This window comes from Manis javanica, chromosome 1, assembly GCF_040802235.1.
Source record: "Manis javanica isolate MJ-LG chromosome 1, MJ_LKY, whole genome shotgun sequence".
Taxonomy (NCBI): Eukaryota; Metazoa; Chordata; class Mammalia; order Pholidota; family Manidae; genus Manis; species Manis javanica.
Window position 1 is genome coordinate 155,406,771 of NC_133156.1, and position 16,166 is coordinate 155,422,936.

Genomic DNA, 16,166 nt, shown 5'->3' on the forward strand with positions numbered 1-16,166 from the left:
CACACCTTAAGAAAGATGCTCCCTCTGTTCATCCTTTTGTGAGAACCTTGTCTTACTAATCAGGAAAGAACTGTAGTAAATGGTCTGGTCCAATTTTAGTTTACTCAAAATAGGCATAACAACTTGACGCAGTTTTTAACTTGTCAACTTTCACTGAATTATGATTCTTGAAATCTTCTTGTATCTCTGATTCTTGGTAAAGTCACCGAGGACATTTATATTTAAAACCCAATGTCCCTTTCCAAGCTCTAGCCTACACAGGTTTCTGAAGTACATGGCATTTCTGCTATTTCCTGAAATTCCATCATCTTTCCATTTACCAAACACAGCTATTTTTCTACTTTAGCCCTTTGTTTTTATTCTGATATGCAACTTTTTTTTCTTTAAAGAGAGTTTATCCTTTTTTGTATTTCTGTACAATCCTGGACCTGTAACCTTAGAGACCTCCCAGCTTATCTGCAGCCCCTCTGGGCAGCTCATCATGTTTTCATCATCACCAGGTTCAGAATGCAACTTCCTTGCCTCTCAAACTAGCTCTTCTACCCACAGTCCGAGGCTTGGCAAAGAATCCACCAGGCACCTCAGCTTCCGGGGGGAAACCTCATTGCAATTAGACTCCTTCCTTCTCTCTCCAGGCTCTCCCCAAGGACAGTAAGGACAGGATGCTAAGTGACCATGAGATCCCTCTCAATCTAAATTGCCATGATTCTGAGTCCAGATGACTCTAAAACATCTCTTTGTACCTTCTTTGTCATGTCCAATGCCAAGGAGGGTAACTAGACATTTTTACATTATTACTAATAATAACTTGTGTACCTTTTTTGAATTCTTTACACATATCACCTGTAACTCACACAAATAATATTATCCTCATGTCACACATGAAAAAACCGAAATAGTAAGTAAAGGGGCTGGGGTCATAACACATATTCTCAAGACCAAAACTCCTGTTCCTTCCACTTCACCCATTGCCTTCCAGCTGGTCTCCTGTTACTCCTTGCATCCCCTAAATTTATACTGGATGTCAATGTCAACCCAACCTGCCTAAAAATTGCTTCTATCTCACTACTTCTCTGTTCAGGAACTTCCCATGGCTCCCCATTGCCCACCACTGTTCCTCCAAAGTCCTCAGACAGAAGAAGCCTTGAGCATTTCATCCTAGGAAGGCTTGGAGATTGAGCTCTAAGAGGCCTGCATTATTTTCCAGGGGCTGCCTTAGCAAATTCGTGGCTTACAACAGAAGTTTGGTCTCTCAGAGTTCTGGAAGCCAGAGTCTGAAATCAAGCTGTGAGCGGGGACCATGTCTCTCAGGGGATCAAGGGGAGAACCCTTCCTTGCCTCTTCCAGCTTCAGGCGGCTCCAGGTGTCACTGATGGGAACATCACCCCAACATCTGGGCTGTCCTCACGAGGCCTGTTCCCTGTGTGCCCTTTCCCCTTCTCTCTTCTCATAAGGACACTTGTCATTGGATTTAGAGCCCACCCTAATCCAGGATTCCATCTGTGAGATCCTTGCTTTATAACATCTACAAAGACCCTTTTTCCAAATAACATCATATTCCCAGTTTCCAGGTGAACATACATTTGGGGGCCACCATTCAACCCACTATAAAACCCAACATGGGGGAGACATTTCTTTGAAGCTGATGTTTTATTTAAAAATGTGCATGTTTTTGCCCTCCATTAATACAGGCATGTTTCTCTTACTAAAATTAAAATGTCTTCAAGAATGAAGTATTGAAAGTGCAGAGAGTATAAACCTTTCCCCCCAAATCACATCAGCATTAAATCCTAAGATTATCTTCCAGAGGTCCCTCGGACTTAGCCCAGCCATGGCAATCTCACTGTTTACTTTGCCCCAACACAAGCTACTTGCCTTGGTCTCTTCCTCCCCGCGGTGCCCACCTCGTCATGCTGTTTCTCCCTCTGACAGCGCTGACACAGCAAAGAATTTCTTGTCCTTGTCTTTCAGAGTTCCAACCAAGCCCTCCTCTAACTCCTTCCTCAGACTCAGGGAAAACATAAAAATCAAGAAATAAGGGGGCTATGTCAGACATCAGAGGCCCACAGCCTGCCTGCAAGCCTGGGAGCTGGTATCAGTTAGCCTTTCTGGGCCTCCAGGAGAGGTCACAAAGGAAGGAGAGTGGAAAGTCAGTGAGGATTAAATGAGATCATGTGAACAGGTCTCAGTTGTGTATTTGGTGTGTGGTAAACCCATCTGCTTTTCCCTGACCTTCTATCTTAACCTTTAATTCAGTTAAACCTATCTACTGTATTTCTGTTTGTAAGTCATGGTAGGAGTTAATTCAGGAGAAATCTAATCTCAGAAGGATGAGACCAGTACATAAATATCATATGTAGCTAGATATGAAAAGTATCAGGCAAAATGCATCTGAGAGTCAGAAGATGATTTAGAGTTTATGAAAGGTGATGGCATTAGAAATGGTCCTTGGGAGATGACACAGTGGGAAGCTACCACAGTTGTGCTGCCCTACTTCCAGGCCCCTTCCTAGATTTAGGGAGGCCCCTGTCTTACCGTGGCAGAAGGCAGCTTGGTCTCCTCCATCTCCCCACTCCCAGGAGCCCTGTGAAAGTGAATGGCCTGGGTTTGGCCCATAGAACCCTCCACTCAGGACTTTGAAACTGGCTGGGGTGGCAAAGGGGAGGGAGGATAAGATTCAGCTTGCTTTAGCTGGAAGGGCCCCACAACTTCCCTGCCAAGGTCATTACCATGCTTGATTCTCCCCCTTCTCCCAGCTACTCCAGCCCAGCTGTGAGCTACTTGACATCCTTCTGATAAACTCCTGTTCTGCTTTAGATAGTCAGAGGCACTCCTCTTCCTGCCATCCATACCCCCTAAACAATACAAACTGTAGGATTTTGAAAATTGGAGACAGACAGGGAAGAATTTCTCAAAGAAGGGTTAGAACTCTGAGCACAGAGAGAGGGGATTGGGGAGGATATCAGGGGATCCGGGAATGTCCCGTTTGCCCAAATGGAGCAGAGGACCCTGAGGAGGTGAGACCAGGAAATAGGCAGTTCAGCCTGGACATCACTGGGCTTGGCAGCATGGTAATGCCTTTTGTGCACATACCAGAGAACACCCAGAGGTCGGAAGAACAGCGAGAAGTTTGCATTACTTAGAGAGGTAATGACTCAAACTGGTGTGGAGTAAGTGGAAGGGAAAATGGTTTAGGAGAAATTGGAAGGAAGGATTCAGAAGAATTGAGTACTGATTGGATGGAGGGGGGCAAAAGAGAACTAGCATCCAATATACCCTCAGAATTTGGATGTCGGTGACTGCACAGATGATGGGGCCAACATCAGAAAACCTAGGTGAACAGGTTTGTGAGGGATAAACAGTTCTGATTTTGTACATTGCATTAAATTTAATGAATATTTATTCCCAACTTACTACATGAAGTGTGCTCTACAGCAGGTATGGACGGAGCAAGTCACAGTTCCTGCCCTCAAGTGAATTTTTGCTAGAGAAGTATCTATTAGTGATCTAAATATTCTGTAGGAGTAATGAGCCTTATTGCTCTTTAATTGCACCATCCATCTTAGCCATATTGACACCTTGAGGGCAGCACCACCTCTGATTTTCTCTCTGCACCTTTCCCTACCCAGTCCAGAGCAGGCACTCAATAACTCTTTAAGGGTAATCCCATACCTTTGTGAATTTGCCAAAGGGAACAGACGACTGAGCATGAATGAAGAGACTTGAAAACAGGCTCTTTTAAGCTCACTATGAAAGTTTGAAAACAAATCCTAGTGGACCTACAAGTTTGTATTCCATTTCATCTACACTAGCATAGGGAGAAAGGACAGAAACAAGAGCCTTCAAAGGGCATGATAGTTTCTTACCAAAACTCCCAAGTACCTTCTCCTTATGTCTTCAGCCTCAAAGGGGACAGGCTGGAGATTCATAAAATTCATCTCTCAGGGACTGCCAAGATTAAGTTTTTGCAGAAACACAAATACAGAGAGTAAAATTGATACAAACCAAAAAAAAAAAAAGTTGTCTTCTACGTCAGATCAGTACGATTCTCCTGCTTCTAGTTCTGACTGAACTGGACTTCAGGAAACAGCTATGCATTATCTAATTGTTTAAATAAAGAAGAAACAGATGCAGAAGAAACATCAAGTGGAGTGCAGTTTAGGGTAAAAAGGGAAGTAGGGAAAAGGAAGTGTGCTCAAATGCTGCCCAGATAGTATATGTTTTGTCAAGGAATGCTTACCATGGTGACATCCCAGCTTTAACACTTGGAGACAGCTTGCACTGAAATACAAATGATCAAACTTTAAATTGTTCTTGATTCTTAGCATCAGGGTAGAATTAATTTTAGATAGGAAAAATTTTAAGAGCGCTTCACAACTTCAGAAAGCTAAGAGGATTTTACTCAGATTTCCATTTTGAAATCTGCCTTTAGGTGATCATCGCATATGAAACATTTCTGTTAGATACAATAAACCCTCAATTAATCATGATGCCTCAGGAAGCAGCTACTCTGCTAAATTAAATTTTCATTTGGGGCAAGGATTAACCAGAAAGCCCCTTTAGCTGGACATCAGTTGAAATTTAAAAATATATGTATATAAACATAAATGTATAAATAAATATATGTATTAATATTGCATGCATATATATATATTGCAAGCAGATATCTCACCTTAACAAATGCAATATAGTGAGTGAAATGAGGCTTTTTTTGGATGTTGGGGTACCCATAATGCCTCAGAGTCAGCATCCTAAGCACACATCTCGTTTTACAGTGCTTAGTGTGCAGAAGATTGGGTGGAATCTGCACTAAGTCGGAAAATGTGTTAAAATTACTTTTGAAAAAGTTAATAACAGTCATGTGTTTTCCTGCGTTTGTTACCTTCCTCTCACCCCAAAGTGGAGTACTAAGTAGGAAGACTTTCCCCCATTAATCCAGTTACTTAAAATCTAGTTATTTAATATTTTACATGCATATTTTAAAAGAGAAGGGTTCTAGAATATAAAGCGATTCTCCCCTAGAGTTGTGGAATACAATGGTGTTTCTATCAATCACATTCTTCACCAAAGCACAAATAAGTTAATGAGAAAGTATGTTTTAGAAAGGCTGTGATGTGATACATTTTTCACTTGGCTGTTCCTGGTATGCTGCTCAGAACAGCCCTCTAGCCTGTGCACTGGATGGAAAATTTTAAGCTGGCTGTAGGCTGTGTTTGAAGAGCGATTCTGTGCAGTTTAATCCTGGTAGCAGAGGATGGCCTGTCTTCCAAACAGCGTTCTCCATTCAGGACTCAATAAACTCTCTTTCCTTGAGCTCTTGTCATTCTCACACCTCTGCAGGGGCCATTCAGCCAGAAATGCCTAGATTTGTAGTAATTTATGTCCATAAGATATTTAAAGATGACAAACTGATTAAGAGCAAGAATGCATTCTCTGAATTCCCCAGAGGATCTCATACAAAATTGGCAGTTAATAATGGCTTTTTGTAGGGATGGTGAGGGATTAAAAAACTACTTAAAAGTATTGGTTTTTTTAATGCAATATGTTCAGCCCTGTATGTTGTTAAGTTGTTATTATTAATGCTATAGCTATTCGTTCATCATGTTCTTACCACTTGCCAAGCACATTACCTGATCTTCACAACCTGTAAGGGAGGCATGATGATCCCTATTTTATAGATAAGGAAACTGAGGCTTAAAAAGATTGTAAAAATTTGTCTAAGGTCACAAAGCTAACAGGCAGTTGTGAATTTTTTTCATGATCTTTCATACAAATATTGGTCCACAAGGTCCTGGAGAAATACAACTAAGATGAATATGTTGCACTTACCTTAATTTTCCACCAAATCACTTTCATGTTGAATTCTTAAGAGAGGGCCTGATTGTTCCTCATTTCACTCTTATCTATTAAACACCTCCACTGTCTGCACTGGACCAGGGGTGTGGGGTGTGGGGATGTGAGATGTGACTCGTGCCTTCAACCACATGGACTCAGGCTGGAGGGAAGCTCACGGTTCCCTGAGGTGGGACTCAGAGCCAGACAGTGTAATATTAGTGTCGTATTGCTGCCGTAGCAAATTACTAGAAAGTCAGGGGCTTACACAACACGGGTTTATGGTCCTACAGTTCTGTAAACCAGAAAACAAACACAGGCCTCACTGGGCTCAAATCAAGATGTCGACAGGGCTGTGTTAATTTGTAGGCTCTAGAGAACAATCTGTTTCCTTGCTTTTCCCACTTCTAGAGGCTGCCCAACACCTTGGCTTGTGGCCCCTTACCCCCATCTTCCTAGCCAGCGGTGATGCATCTTTCTGACCCTTCTTGTATTTTGAGTCTTCTCCCTCTAGCCAGGAAAGGTTATCTTCTCCTAAGGACTCATGTGGTTACACTGGGCCCACTAGGATCATTGCCCCATCTCAAGGTCCATGCCCTAGTCCATACCCTCACCCAGGTCCTCATCCATGCCCTAAGCAGAATCCCTTTGCCAGTAAGGTAAACTGTTCACAGGGTCTGGGATGAGGGTGGAAGCATCTTTGAGGGGCCATTATTTTGGAACAGACTAAATCTTATAGGAATTCCGAGAGGAGAGAGCCCTGGGAGGGCTTCATGGAGCTTGGGGCAAAAGGCGGATGGCATCTCCTGAAGCAGGAAGGGAGGCCACCTGGCCTCAGGAGCTGTTAAACAGAGAACTCAGGAGGGACTGAGTGTGTCGTATACATGGAAGGGAAAACGCCTTCCTGCATGTGTTTTTAGAGCCCCCTTTCCTCAAACGGGCATCACGTGTTAGCTCCCCTTTTTGACAAAGCCCACCTCCTTCCAGGAGTTAATGCCCACTTGAGCAAGGTGAAGGAATTTAGGGAAGCTGATGGTTTCCTGAGCAAAGACAGGACAGGATTAAGATGCTATTTTGCATCCGAACACCAGATTCCAGGAAACATAGAAGACAGAGAGCATGTCCAACATCAGAAACTCTAGACAGTTGCAACTCTGCAGGACAAAGGCCTGGCTTCTTCCACTAATATTGCCAAGAAATAAGAAGAGAGACAGACTGTGAACCTGCAAGTTAAAAGATCCAAATACATTTTTTAAGAAAAGGGGCAAAAGTACACCACAGTAGTTAGGGAGGCATGCTGGTATGCCCACACAGGAAGAAGGGAGACCCTTCTCCAGGGGAGGAGAGGTTTTGGGAGGGGCTCATGGTGAGATATGGGCCATGTCCAGACTGCGGGGACAAGCGTTTGCCTGGTGTTGTAATGATTCATGAAACCATGTGTTTACTTTGTGTGGTTTTCTGTATGTGTTGTATTTACTAGAAGCTCATTAATGTTGATGATGTACTTTGGGAAGACTGGAGAAGCAGTGGTTTGCAGGTGTCTGTGGGGACAGACTGCAGCTATGAAGGTCTCAGCTAAGCATGGGTGTGAGAGACAAAACCCTGCCCATGGTGGTCGCTGTTGGAGCAACAGAAAAAGAGGGACGTGTGTTGTGCAGACAAGGTAACACTAGACCGGACGCGGTGACTGGCTGCACACTGTGGCTGAGAGGGATGTGTGGTCTGTGGCCTGGCCTGCCCCAGAAGAAGCATCAGGACAGCAGCCGCACCCAGCGGAGGCTCTGGCTCCTGGCTTGTTTGCTCACAACCCCTCAGCAGCCTTCTCAGATGTCCTGATTGGGCTCCAAACAAGGAGAACCCAGACACAGGCTTGCATGCAGGGAGTTCACTTGGGAATGACACTGAGAAAGGAATATGGAAGGATGAAAACCCAGAACTTTAGGAATTTTCCATCCCAGATGTCAGCCCCACAGGTGCTCACTGACTCCATAGCCCTGGATGCCTTCAGACAAAATCTCCCATATTTTTTCTGGTTTTCAAAGTCGTTCTCAGTTGGGGCTTATTTCAGAAACACTCTGGGCACCAAGGTAAGTTAAAGGAAACTGCATCTTCCTCAGCTAAGGAAACAATGGCCCCATTGGCTATCAAACTCACAGCAGACCTTCCGTACTCCTCAGAATTACCGAAGAAGGGACATTGATCTGGTAGCTTTCAGCATTTGTGGGAGCCGCCTTGGGACTGAGAGGCTCACACGGCACCTGCGTGCCCCGGTGCTGCCCGTGCTGAGGCAGCCAGCACCAGCTGGAGCCCAGTGGGCACCCGGATCCCCTCCCCACCCTGGCCCTTGGAGTCCTGCTCTTGGAAATCAGGCTGCCCCTCTGTGACTTCTTTCCCAAGCTGCCCTTGAATACAGTTTAAACCTGATTTCACCAATACACACAGATCCCCAGTGCAATTCGCCTTAGACCTGCAACCTCTAAATTGCTACATTATTCATAGGTTGATTCCCAAGGCAGAGTACAAACAAGCAGGTTGCACTCCAAAAGACAGCCGTTCCATGGGAAAAAATGTGATCCTATGGAAGAAATTGTTCTAGACCCTGTACTAATTCGCTAAACACTGAAGTAACCTAAACGTCGATACTACTTTTAATCTGAATTATTGTGGCAGGTGCCAGTGCCCCGCCCCATGGGCAGGTGCCTTCGGCCCTCCCTGCAGATGGCTGCCTGTCCCTGGCCACAACAGTAGGCCTGGCTCTCCTGTACGGGGAGGGCAGTGCGCTAGGGAGTTAATCCCCCAGACCCTGGCCAGTGGGAGGCGCATCTGCAGAGATGGCCAGCTTCTGTAACTCCTGGGGGAACAGTTCGGAGGTGTGTTCTGATGGAGGTCCTCAATTGGACTGAGCCCCAGCTCCCCCAAGCAAAGACCCACTGATTACCTTTCTTCTCTTCTCATTTCACATCCCTGTTCTCTCCCTGTGCTTCCTGGGAGCACCTACTGCCTCAGTCTGTTAGGACTGCCTGGGTGGCTTAAACACAAGAAACTTATTTTCACACAGTTCTGGGAACTAGGGGTCCAGGGCCAACAAGCCCACAGGGATGGTTTCTTTCGAGGCCTCTCTCCTTGGCTTGCAGATGGCCGCCTCCTCGTGATGTCCTCACACGGCCTTTCTTCTGTACGCACACCCCTGATGTCTCTTTCTCTTTTAATAAGGACGCCAGTCCTGTTGAATTAAAGCCCCACCCTTATGACCACATTTTACCTTAATTTCCCCTTAAGAGCCCCATCTCCAAGTTGGGGCTTCACCATGTGAATCTCAGGGGAGGGAGGCAGAGACACAATTTAGCCAGTAACACCTACCAAATAAATTACTTGCACTCAAATCTTTATCTCAGGGTATGAACCCAAATTAATAGTCATATACCAATCCAACTTGTTATAAAGAACACACACACACACACACACACACACACCTGGTTTGACAAAGCAGTGAATCTTGGCATCAGATAATGCCATAAGCACCCCAAGTCAGATTCCTTGCAGGCTTGGACTGTATAACCCAAGAATAAAAGAGTGGGGAGAGTCTCCTTAGGAGATTCATAGATTGGCTTTTCTGCCCCTGGTTCCTTTCTGCTGTGCTGTTCACCATTGTTCTGCACAAAGATGGATTGAGTGCACAACTAATCTTGGCTAATGGGAGGAAATTCAGCAGGTGGATTTCCCAGAGAGTTTCATGTCGAGGAGGCCTTGTACGATGTGTTTCCTGGGCATACATCTAAAGCAGAGCCTGGTAGACTTCTCAGGTTCCTCCTGCCATGACCGCCTTTCAGGCCATGGCTTACCTTCCCCCGAGTCACTGTGTGGATCCCTGATCCAGGGCACTCTACCAACCTGTGGTCTGAGCAAACAGCCAGCTTGCACATTTTGCACGTGTGAAAACTACTAATTTTCAAATATATGCAGACGCTGGAGGGATGAATAAAACACAAATTCATCTTGCAGTATTACAATTCATTGTAGCTTTTGTTCATGTGGTTTTCTAATCAAAGGATATTTAAACTACTACCACTAACACGTGAAAATATTTGAAAAATTATGCTTATGCAAAAAAGAGACCCTCCTACTCAAAATTTTGGAGTCATTGTTCTAATCTGTATCTGAAACATTGCTAACTCAGCCGACCTAAGTAGAGAATCTGTCGTCTTTTTCCTGTGCAGAGCCCCTTCGTCCTCGAATAGTCCCTTAGCCAGCATCGCCTGTGCCCACGTACTCTTGTTCTGGTTCTCCTTGTCTTCTACTTCCTCTTCTGTCTCTCTGTCTTCTCCTGCCAATATTTTCAATTCTATTCAGGTAGACTTTTCCTCCCCACCCTGATTGGTACTTTCTGTGTTTTATAATTTTCTCTTTTAATCACCATTTCATTGACAGCTTTCTGAACCCTATCCACAAATATTCCTGTGAGATTGGAAGAACTTTACCCGAGTGCAGAGATGGAGAATTAGACCAGAGAAGGCTCACCGATGTAAATTTTCATTTTTAAATGTCAGCTGCAACCAGCATTGCAGACACAGCTGGTGCCCAGCCACATCCCCTAGGATGCACCATTTCCTTGCCCGCATGCCTAATTCCCAACCACCAGCACCCGCCACGCTTTACCTGCAGGCTGTCTCTGGCCAATAATGTCTGTTCTACCTGCATGTAGGACTGAAGTGCTAGGACATTGGCACCTCTGAGTCCCCTTAACCAATGCCTGATGGGAATTGATGGACAAATACCCCAGCTCCCTCCCCTCTCAGGTGGCTAACTAAGATGCCAGTCCTACACTGGCTCCCAGAGTTTCCCAGTGTGATTAAGCTGCAGGGTTAATCCTACACGGTAGTAACTTGCTTCATAATAAATTCACTACGTCTGTCTTCTTCTCTTGTCTCACTCCCTTTCTTCCTAATGATGTTTCCTGGGATCCCTTCCCAAACAACCCTCTTTTCCTCCAGTCCTTGCCTCAGATTGCTTATGGGGAGATCCAAATTAAGATACCCTGGGAAGTTCTTTGCTCTTATGCACTTTAAATGATCTACTTCTAGATTAAAGGAAAGGATATTTTGCTTGTCTTCTTGTACTGAGTAGATACATAATTCCATCACTTGAAGTGGACACTTAAGTAGCTGTGACCTGGACAAGCCACCTAACATCTTCATGCTTCAGTTTCCCTATTGTAGAATAAGGGTTTGGCGTGGAGCAGTGATTTCCAAAGTATGGGATTCCTCTGAAGTACTTTAAAGATTCCCCAGACAAAACTGAAATCTGAAAATGAAAAGATACTCAGAATCATTCAAATTAGTGACAAAGTTGCAAGGGAAGGGGAAGACTGTTAGGTACTGGGAGACAGCTCTCCATGAGTCTCTCACATTTCTGCTCATCTTGCAGACAGAGGCACTGACTACCTTTATTCTGGCTGTCTTTTTAAAGATGTCATATAGCAGAGAGCCTTGGAAAGTAGAGGTAGAGTCTCCCATGGGTCAGTATAAATACAAAGGGCAATGTTTCCCCCCCTTGGGCAGCGACTGTGCACGTTTGTTTGCTTGTAGCCCATATTAGGAACTCAAGTTCCCTGAGCTTTAGGTTTCTCAGTGCTGATGCAAACCCGCTGTGGGCACCGTATCTTCCCCGTCACTGCGTGTGACCCTTGGGAAGCAAGGAGAGCCATGGCGGACAGGAAGCTCATGCTGTTTGCTGTACAGAAGCCCTTTGTCTCCGACCCAGGAATCTCGCATCTTAGGCCAGCATTCATGAAAATACGGCAAGCTAACTTTTTAGCTCACAAGTCTAGTAAAATCTCAGACCCTTCACAGTACTTAACATTTGGAAAATGTTACTGAATCCTGTGCTGTTGATGTTAGCAATGAAATGTAGGCTGCTGGAAGACTTGTACAACACAATGATTGCCACCATCCAACACATAGTATAGATTCTAATAGTACAGATCCAAGGTTCTAAAATAATTGGGCTAAAGACTGAGACTAGAGAAATGTTTACATTTCAATTATGGAGATTGGGGATTTCCCCATTTTCATTGTTTTGGGTATGTTCTTGCAGGCAAATAAAAGGGATATTTATCTCTTTATAAAACACTCACTACAGACATATGAGGAGAAAAAAATTTAAATTGCATAGAACACAAGTAACACACCATAAATAACCTTATTAAAATGTAGCAATATTTGCATAATGAGTGATAGTAGTGGTAGGAAAAGTATTTATCTAAAAATTATTACCAGTGTGTGTGCAAGAGGTATATTTGCATAACAAGCCCTGGCTCTTACAAAAAAGGCAATTGTGTTTTTTAAGTGTTGGATAATGTCATACAAATTGACAGCTTTATGAAAGGATTGTCTTCCACTTGCAAACTTTTCAGTTATTTACAATAATAGTGTGGTGAATTCCAGGATTTACTTTTCATATTGTAGCTCACTGTTTATACTGACATGAGGCATCAGTGTAAATACTTCCAATGAGACAGAAAATTACTATTGTGTAACAGAAGCAGCATTAGCTGAAACTCTCAAATATAGCATGGTCTTGATGGTTTGCATATCCTGCTGATATTTTTAAAGAACTAAGTTTGGTAATGTGAGGCCCCTGTGTTACCATGCTTTAAGTCATAGTTGAAATGTCAGCAATGAAACTGAAAGCTAAAGTTTGGACCCAACATGCAAAACCAAGTAAATTAGACTATTTACAAACTTCAAGTTACTATCTGATGAAGAACTGTGTATCAGTGCGTCTGATTTTTTTAACAATTACTGTGGTTTTGTGTTGTCTAAATGTGTTACATTTAGAAAGTATTTCATGCCCAGTAGTAAAACTGGCTGAGGTATTTGACTGACCATCTCCAGATTTAACAGCTATCAAGAAATAATAACATTCATATGATATCCTTAAGTAAAAATTGCCTTACCATTTCTCTATCATGTTTCTGTTACCTTAATTCATGTGTACCCTAGATTGCATGGAAACCATTTTTGAAACTTTCACCATTTGGAACTTTGTGAACTCATATTGTCATTGTGAATTACAACTGTTTTAATGCTGAGCATAACTGTGCCTGACTTCCATAGGTCCCAAGTCCTAAATCTTGTATTCAGATTATTGTTCTCAATGATTGATTTTAGGAGTAAATGCTATGGATTTGAAAACATTAAAAAAATGTAGGCTGACAAAAACCATATTTTCTGTTTTATGTATTAACATTCTACCTAAGATTTTATTTTTCTCAGACACTCCTAGGGGTAAAAAATATTTTGAAAACCTTGAGACTGATTTTTAAAGTTCTTTCACTTGTAGTGATTCTATGCCCCTAATTTGAACTTAGAACAAACTCTAATTCTCAAAATTATTGATCCAGGAGACTGAAATATCATCTAAATCAGACATATATCCAAATGACAGACGCACATGCACATACATTCTTGTCTTACATCCCCTTCTTGAATGCAATCCAATTATCTTCTTCAGTCATTATCTGAATCAGATCTGCCAACTTTTCCAATTATTCAGTTATTTCTCTTCCCTCAAGCTAATTGTTTTTTGTCTGGTTTACTGCTCATCCATATACTTCTGCTAAAGGATGAATGGAATAATTTATACATAACAACAAGAAAATGGGAAGCAGATAATGTTGGTGTTTTGTTAACTCTAATAAAAACCTTTTAGTGGAGTAAACATGTAGACTTATTGGTTGGGACAATATTTTAGTCTTTCATGCTGCCATATGAAAATATCTGTAGGATGAAAGATTCTGGGAAAACCTTGTATCACACATTTGAAATAATCTTTATCCCTAATCACAGTGTGGTGTCCCAGGCTATGCATCAATGATCTTCTTACCCTCAAATTTAGCACTTGAAGCAACATACTTGTATGATCTCATAATTTTGGGGGATCAGAATTCCTGGTGCCCTTTAGGTGAGTGCTTCTGATTCAAGGTCTCTCATCAGGTTACAGTCATGCTGCTTTCTGGGGCTGTGGCCTAAATGGACAGCTCTGCATGGGGACAAGAATCTGCTTCCATGCTGACAGGCGCAGTTGTTGGCAGGGTCCCATTCCATACAGGCTGTTAGCTGGAGGCCTTCCTCACTTCCTGGCCCTGCAGGCTTCTCTCCATAGGTCAGCTCACAGCATGGCAGCTGACTTCCTTCAGTGTGAGCGAGACGAAGACCAAGAGAGACTATCCACGACAAGTCACAGCTTTTTTGTGACCTAACCTCTTTTTCCATATTCTATTTATGAGAAGTTCACTGTTTATACTGACATGAGGCATCAGTGTAAATACGTCCAATGAGATAGAAAATTACTTTTTTCATATTCTATTTATAAGAAACAAGTAACTATGTCCAGTGCACACTCAAGGGAAGGGTATTCCCCAAGGGCACTGACATCAGGAGATCAGTTACTGATCATCATTTCAGAGACTGCCCACTGTAGGGTGATTTGCAGACACCCCACATGTGTCCCCAGTTCCCACACTCCAGTCAATCCAGCTCCACCTGTCGGAGATCAGCCTGAGTGAGCTCAGGTCACACAGTAAGTAAGTCTATGTGACTGACATCACTGTTCCTAACACCAAAAGGAAATGACAGCTTCTTTGCCCTTATCTTGCCAACATTTTGTAGCCATCCAAGTCAGAACATAGGGACGGTGGTGGCAGTGATCAAGGAGAGAGACTCTCCTGTCATCGCTGACAGTGTTTTACTGTGTGTCCACCAGAAGTGGACATGGCAAGCAAACTGCTCTGTGGAGACTGCAGGGTGCACAGGAAGCCCAGAGCACTTCTCTTCCTGTGCCGTCATGCTGGTGCTTGTCTGTCAGATTGTTACCCTGCCTCACTGTATATAAAATGACTTTTTAAGGTTAAATGGATTCTTTCCCGAAACTCAGATTGACGTCCAGCAGGTACACAGCAGCCAGACCTTCACAGCCCCGGCTAGGTGCCGAGGTCATTTCTGGAGCTTGCTAATTGGGGTGTGCCTAGGTTTCCAGGTCACGCTTCCTTCAGCTGCTACTGAGAGCAGCAGCTGACAGTCCTGGCTCTGTGCCCGGCCCATGGCCCTGTGTCACCATCAGCAGCAGCCACATGGGAGCTACCTGGGTGAAGCTCAGTGACTGGTCAGCTGCCATTGCTAATAAAAATAGTGTCTGCATGATGGGGTTAAATAAAGTACTGGATATATGTGTGAGAAAATCTATGTTTACATGGGAAAACCCATATAATGAGTTAATTTATATCCTGAAATGCAGAGCAGACAATAGGAGACGATAATTACAAACTGGGACAAGGTGGGGTGTCCCTCCTCTTAAGAAACACCCAAGAAGGGTTATACAGAAGGGCAGGAGAACTCTGGTTGCCATCAGTTGGCATTATAACTCAAAGCATATATGGTTCCAGATTCACTCCAAGTGCAGATGGCTTCCTGTTAGAAGTTAAATTGAGGTTGCAGTCTGCTAGCCTTTACGCAGCCTAGATGCAGGGGCACTCCGAGTTCTGCGGAAATGCCAGTGGTGGCAGGGGCAGGAGCCGTTTGATTCCCTGACACTCCAGCTGCCCCACCTCTCCTCAGTACAGATTGCAGAGGGAGGGAGGCTATTTTAAGGCTATTACACCAACCAAGAGGCATACCTATTTTTAGCCCAAATTTATGAATTTTTGTTAATTGGAATCTAAGAGTGAAGATGAAAGTTGGTGGGTCCTTCTCTTTCATCTGAGACATTCTTAAGTCTTTAGAGATCATGCATGACCTAGAATGGGATGAATTCTGAAATACGGTAATTAGCTGTTTATAATGCAAACAGTTGGCAGCAGATCCCCTATCAGATCCTCAATATGAAGCATCAGAGATTAGAAAACTTCTCCAGGCAGCTCTTGGAGTATGCATTACGCTTGACTTCTAAATTTTGCCAGTACATAGGAGACACCAGCTCTCCTATTCCCATGTTGTGGCTCAGGGCATTGATCTTCCACTTTGGAAGGCTGACTTCCCACAAGCTCAAGGAAAAAGCCTAGAGGTAAAACTAAAGAAAGAATTGAAGGACAGACCTTTGGTCAGGAGAAGCAGGGCATCCAGAAGGCAAAAGGAATTTGGATGGGCTACTGGAATCTGGGTTACTCGTTTGTGCCTAAAATGTTTCCTAAGGGTCTACATTTTCTGTCTTCAGACTGCAAAACAGTAATAATAAATAAATAGTAAAAACACATAATTTTTTCATTTCATACAACTATACTCCTTTGTTAAGTCACGTGATGACCCATATTTCGAATTTTCAAAATTGATAAAAGAAGG